Here is a 7,599-nt window from a genome sequence, read left to right as displayed (position 1 = left end):
GTATGTGCTAGATAACTTCTATTTCTTCAGTCATTTCAGGCATTCTCTCCAAATTTAGGCTCAAACAGTGCAGCAAAGATACCTATAACCTGTTGATGAGGTGGCTACTAAGGCTAACGTGGTATGGATAAGACTGTTTGGGAATGCAGATTGGTTCTGCCCTCTCTCTCCCTTAGCCAGCTTGCACAGATGGCTGTGTTAAGTGCATCAATAAAAACACACAGGCCTGTGCACATGTACACACTCAGGCATTTCCATTTAAGACTTTAAGCTCATCAGATTAACCAGAGACAAATTTGTCAGGTGGTGTTTTTAGCCGCACCCACTGGCAAGATTTGCATGCAAAAGCTCTGTTTACCTGATACATTCAATGTCAGGCCACAGGACATTTTAGCACTAGTTGTAAAAAAAAAAATAGATTTAAATAGTTTGCAATGCAATGACTTACAAAAATCTATGAAACCATATTCTCTGATTTCATCGTATCTTGAAAAGGTTATCTTGAAAAGTACCCTTGTATTGGTTCTTTGGTTGTTTACTGATATTTTGCAATGCAAGTTGACTTAAAAGTCAAATGTTTGGTACACAGAAAAGTTTTGCTTTACCTTTCTAAAGCAATGACAATGAATATATAGTAACAGTCATACTGTTCATTTTTTTTAATCCAAGCTGGCAACACACGTGCCAAGTGTAAATACATTTAGGACGTAAAGAACATGTCATTCCCTTTGTGAAACAACTCTGTGGAACTACAGCATTGAAAGACTAAGTTTTGGAAAGCATATTTAGAAGAGTGAAGAGTGGCATTATGTATATCTCCATGTAAACTATATCCTTGTCCCATCTTGAGTTGGATGGCAAGCTTTTTTGTATGAGGCTCAGGACCATCATAGTACATTACAATCACCCATCTTCCCTTCTATTATAAGCATAAGGTGTGTGTTGTGCTAGCTAAGTAGACTAGGCTATTTGTAAGAGTTGGATTGCAAGTGTAATCTTCTTGCTCCCTCCATCTAGAAGGTTCAGGAGGTCACTAGTCCCATCTTGAACATCACCTATACTTTCATTTTGGAACAATTTTTTAACAGGAGATTTTGATTGGATGTTTAAACAACTGTCTTTCAAAATCTTTGTGCTTTCTTTTAAAAGGTTTTCAGTCTCTGAGTAATGCTGCATAGAAAATAAAAATATAAAAGGGGAAGGGGGCTATTCTTGTAGCTTCAAATCACAAATGAACACCAAGTTAACAAACCAAAGATTTCACAATGTATATTACTAGATCTGATTGAATTAGTTTGAATCTTTTTGGGGTTTTACAATCAATCAATTTATGACTTTTATGTAATGTGTGGGCCTTTTTTTTTGCATAGTTGGCTGATATTCTGTCTTTCTCCATTAAATTAAATTATGATAAATATTAAGAAATTGTTCATTTTTTTGTATGTGAGCAAATTTACAAATTCATCAGGGGATCAAAGAATTATTTCTCCCACTGTATATTGTATGTAAACTTTATAACTAAAGCAAAACCATTACAGTAGTGACAGCAGACAATAGTTGCCTCTTGATCAAGCATCAATGATCATTATTATTGTGATTATTATTCCTCTCTAATCTCTCATGCATACTTTTTAAATATATAGTTCATTAAGAACTGCATTCCCAGACAGGGGTAAGACCAGAAGCACAGAATATCATAAAACCTGAGCCCAGCTCTAATCCCCAATGCTCACATCCAGGTGTACCACACTAACACGAACCAGGCAAGCTGCTGGTCATTAGAGCAGATGGAGCTTAAGCTGTTGGAGGTAAGTTGTTTGCCATCGCTTTCTTTGGTTTATTAAAGACGTCACAGCCAGTACATAAAACTCCATCTCAATTCACTCCATTTAAGCTCAGGTCCTCTACCAGGGACAGCAAAACACCAAACCAGCTTGTCAGGAGTGCTCGCTCTGTGGTGGGTTTTTTCTTGGAATCCACTGACATGGGTGAGAGGAGGATGTTGGCCAAATACACATCCGTCTTAGGGAATCCCTCTCACACTCTGCATGACACATTAAGAGTATTCGGCAGTTCTGTTGGCAACATTGTTACATTGACTCGGTAAGAAGGAACGCTACCGCAGGTCCTTTAACACTTTACAATATAGTCAATTTAAAGTAATACTCTGTACTATAATGTGATCTATATTTTCAAAACACTTGCATGTCTATCACTTCTGTGCAATATTCCACCACTGTATATGTGCATTATCCAGATTTATATAGTTTTTTTTGTATATTACCCTATCTTAATTTATTGGTCTATATAGTTTATTGATCTGAAGTAAAGAAATCCCCCAGCGTTGGATTAATAAACCCATGTACTTGTTTTCCATTTTCCTACCAAAAGCATACAGGATTGTGGGCTGGGGTAAGAGCTCTACACATCACTGTTCTTTATACTCTCTCCTTTTTCTGCTTTTGTGGTCACTGAGATATGTGCCTATAGACACAGTAAGCCAAATGTATCACCTGGATGTTATCAGTCCATACAATGGGCGTTATTAGCAGAACTTAGCCCCATAGCTAGATTCACAGATTCACAGTACATATCCCGATTAGCTTCAGTGTATCTATAATAAACATGTACTAGTTCCAGTGCTTCACTTAAACTGTATGGTACTCATGCTGACCCAGGTTCAGTGTAAAATACAATCCTACCTGTTTGAAGAAAGTCTGGCTCCTTTAATCCTGCCCATTTAATGCAGGTTGATGCAGGTTTATTGATCCTCTTTCCTGCTGTCACACCTGTCACACCTGAGAGTCAGCTAGAAACTTAAAGTAACCTTTACATCATGCAAAGACTCTGTAATACTGTAAATGATCAGTAACTTAGGTTAACAATAAACATTAAACAGTACCTCTCTGTGTGTGCTGAACATTTATAATCAGGATTTCAGTCAGGCTGCACTGAGTGTGGGACTGTTGAAAACAGATTAAAAAAGCAAATTTAGCACTATGGCTGATGGTGGTGTAAACCCTCTACTTACCTTCTACACTGTGTTTTTGTACACTGTGTTTTTGTTGTTCAACACAGATTTCAGAGGAGCAAAGAGGAGCGCTGTTGCTTCATCTTTAATACTTTAAAGCTGAACTGGATTGGAAATCAAAAGGTCCTTAAAAGCTTTTTCTGCTCCTGACCCTCAAAGCCAAATTTCACCCCTGAGAGCTCATAGGTTACGATTGTTTTAACAGTAACATTATCAGAAACATAGGTGAGCGACAATACTCAATATCTGCTTTTAATGTAATCATCATTTATATAACATTCTTGTATTTGTTAAACATTTTGCAGGATGGTATCTGGCAGTTTTTTCATCTACAGAAGTTTCATTTGTCACTGTAGGACAGCTGAGTGACCTGAAGAACTCATTTCATTCATTTTCCACACGATGTTCATTTACAGAAATGTTTCAGAGAAACTTTGAAAAATGGCAGACCTCAGGCCAGATTTAATTGATAGAGATATTTGTGTGCATTATGAAATTTATGTATCCCAGATAATTGTTTTTCATCTTGTCATGGGAGACCCACCCCTTTCTCCGGAGTTAACTGCAGCCCAAGATAACTAGTGGGGGTATTTACACACTCACGACCAGTGGGGTAAAAAGAGCAACCAAAAAACTGGCAGTCTGCACAGCCACAGATGTGCTAGAAGCTAGAAGAGCCAGAAGTGCTACTCATGGAGAAACTCTTGGAGAAACTTGCTAAACCTATCAGGGGGCAGGTACTCCAGCCCAAAAACATGATATAACCCCACATAAAGCCCAGCCACAAAGTGAACCAAGTCATGAATGGATGGATGGAAGTTAAATGGCTACAAACATAAAAACATATACGTATATAGGTATATATATACCTATACAGGGAGTGCAGAATTATTAGGCAAGTTGTATTTTTCAGGAATAATTTTATTATTGAACAACAACCATGTTCTCAATGAACCCAAAAAACTCATTAATATCAAAGCTGAATGTTTTTGGAAGTAGTTTTTAGTTTGTTTTTAGTTTTAGCTATTTTAGGGGGATATCTGTGTGTGCAGGTGACTATTACTGTGCATAATTATTAGGCAACTTAACAAAAAACAAATATATACCCATTTCAATTATTTACAGTGGCTTGCAAAAGTATTCGGCCCCCTTGAACTTTCCCACATTTTGTCACATTACAGCCACAAACATGAATCAATTTTATTGGAATTCCACGTGAAAGACCAACACAAAGTGGTGTACACGTGAGAAGTGAAACGAAAATCATACATGATTCCAAACATATTTAACAAATAAATAACTGAAAAGTGGGGTGTGCGTAATTATTCAGCCCCCTGAGTCAATACTTTGTAGAGCCACCTTTTGCTGCAATTACAGCTGCCAGTCTTTTAGGGTATGTCTCTACCAGCTTTGCACATCTACAGACTGAAATCCTTGCCCATTCTTCTTTGCAAAACAGCTCCACAACTGCTCTGTGATGGCCTATATATATATATATATATAGCAGCTGGATAGCGTAGTGGTTAGACTACACGCCTTTGGAGCAGAGGATCGCATGCCGGCTCGGACGTCGCCCGGATCAACAAGGTCCGCGTCAGGTGTTGAGGAACCAGGGCACCCTGACGACAAGTGGGCTACTGGAACAAGAAGGCATCGGTGGGCAAGAGATGAAAACAGGGTGTTGTTGGAATGCTACTACGCAAGTAACCCTGGCGGAAGGGGTTACATGAATAGGATGAGGGACCTATGGATTCTTCGATACCCAACATCCACAATGACGGCGAAACAACTAGTAGCTCAGTGTTCCAACATTCGAAAGAAGGGACTGCTATCACAGCTAGAGATTGACGAGGTACAACATAAATGCTACGGCAAGGAGGAGTCAGGACGCCAGGTCAGGGGGAGATATCATCACCCCACCGAGATTGGGTACATAGCCCCAAGTGCGATAGGAGAAGGATCGTTGAGTGCGAGAGGAACTGACCTGAAAGATAGGATCATGGCCAAGCTTGAAACCTGGATCCCCGTGGCGGTTACCAAGATTACGTGAAGTACCCTCAGAAGGTCTGCTAGATGATGTTAATGCAGCACTACGGACGATACCTACAACCACGATTACCGACACTAACAAGCTGATCTACACTACGGCAGCAGTGATCAGTGAGATGCTTGGCTACAAGTTGAACAGCCACAAGGGCAGTACCCTCCATGGAGAAGGAGGCTAGAGGGCAAGATCAAAGTAGCACGAAGGGAGGTTAGCCAACTAACGGAGTTGCAGAAAGCGCGACAAAGAAGGTGCATAAGAAATACAGCAAGCTGTCCATACCTGAGGCCTTGGAAACTGCCAAGCAAAGACTCACAGCCTTGGCCAGCCGCTTGAGGAGGTACACCAGAGAGATAGAAGGCAGGAGAATAAACCAGCTGTTCTCCACAGAACCAGCAAAGGTGTACTCTCAGTGGCAAGGGAACAATAAGAGAACAGCACCACCAAGGCTGGAGATGGAGCAATACTGGAAGAGCATATGGGAGAAGGGACGCAACCCATAACGGCAATGCTCAGTGGCTAGTGGATCTGAGGGCAGACCACAGCAACCTCCTGAACAGGGTCCAGTAACCATCACAGTGGCAGATATCCAAGAAAGGGTCTCCAGTATGAAGAGTTGGACAGCACCAGGGCCCGACATGGTTCACGCCTACTGGCTGAAGAAGCTGACTGCACTCCACGGCGTCTGGCAGCACAAATGAACCAGCTGCTAGTTAACGAGAGACACCGGAATGGCTAACCGAAGGTCGGACGGTCCTGATCCCCAAGGACCCCAAGAAGGGACCGGTCCCATCCCACTACCGACCAAGAACCTGCCTCAGTACTACATGGAAGCTCCTGTCAGGCATCATATCGGCTAAGATGAACAGGCACATGGGTCAATACATGAGCGGGGCACAGAAAGGGATTGGCAAGAATACCAGAGGCGCAAAACACCAGCTACTGGTAGACAGAACAGTCAGCCGAGACTGCAAGACCAGACTGACCAACCTGTGCACAGCCTGGATTGATTACAAGAAGGCCTATGACTCAATGCCCCACAGCTGGATACTGGAATGCCTAGAATTGTACAAGATCAACAGGTCCCTAAGAGCCTTCATCAGGAACTCAATGGGGATGTGGCGTACAACACTAGAGGCCAACTCCAAGCCCATAGCACAAGTCACCATCAAGTGCGGGATCTACCAAGGAGATGCTCTGTCCCCACTGCTGTTCTGCATAGGCCTGAACCCCTCAGTGAGATCATTAACAAGACTGGCTACGGATACCGACTCTCTAAACGGAGCGGTTGTCAGCCACCTCCTGTACATGGATGACATCAAGCTGTATGCCAAGAGTGAGCGAGACATCGATTCACTGATACACACTACCAGGCTATACAGCAATGACATCGGGATGTCATTCGGGCTGGAGAAGTGTAGTCGGATGGTAACAAAGAGAGGGAAGGTAGTCAGAACTGAGGGGATCGAACTACCAGAAGGCAACATTGCAGACATAGAGGACAGTTACAAGTACCTGGGGATCCCGCGGGTGAATGGGAACCATGAAGAGGCCGCTAGAAAAGCTGCAACCACCAAGTACCTGCAGAGGGTCAGGCAAGTCCTGAGGAGTCAGCTGAGCGGTAAGAACAAGATCCGGGCTATCAACACCCACGCCCTGCCCGTGATCAGGTACCCTGCTGGGGTAATAGGCTGGCCAAAGGAGGAGATAGAAGCCACTGACATAAAGACAAGAAAGCTCCTTACCATGCATGGAGGGTTTCACCCCAAGTCCAGCACCCTGAGGCTGTACGCTAAGCGGAAGGAAGGGGCCGAGGACTGGTGAGTGTCAGCACCACAGTCCAGGATGAGACAACGAACATCCAAGAATACATTGGGAAGATGGCCCCAACTGACCGAGTGCTCAGTGAATACCTCAGGCAGCAGAAACCCAAGAAAGAGGAGGGAGACGAGGAACCATCATGGAAGGACAGGCCCCTGCACGGTATGTACCACCGGCAGATAGAGGAGGTGGCTGATATACAGAAATCCTACCAGTGGCTGGACAAAGCTGGACTGAAAGACAGCACAGAGGCACTAATCATGGCAGCACAAGAACAAGCTCTGAGTACAAGATCCATAGAGGCTGGGGTCTATCACACCAGGCAAGACCCCAGGTGCAGGCTGTGTAAAGATGCCCCTGAGACAATCCAGCACATAACAGCAGGGTGCAAGATGCTAGCAGGCAAGGCATACATGGAGCGCCATAACCAAGTGGCCGGCATAGTGTACAGGAACATCTGTGCCGAGTATAACCTGGAAGTCCCGAGGTCAAAATGGGAGATGCCCCCAAGGGTGATGGAGAATGACCGAGCTAAGATCCTGTGGGACTTCCAGATACAGACGGACAAAATGGTGGTGGCTAACCAACCGGACATAGTGGTGGTAGACAAACAGGAGAAGACAGCCGTAGTGATCGATGTAGCGGTTCGAATGACAGCAATATCAGGAAGAAGGAACACGAGAAGCTGGAGAAATACCAAGGG

Source organism: Oreochromis aureus, linkage group 15 (assembly GCF_013358895.1).
Source record: "Oreochromis aureus strain Israel breed Guangdong linkage group 15, ZZ_aureus, whole genome shotgun sequence".
Taxonomy (NCBI): Eukaryota; Metazoa; Chordata; class Actinopteri; order Cichliformes; family Cichlidae; genus Oreochromis; species Oreochromis aureus.
Note: the sequence above shows the minus strand (reverse complement) of the source record.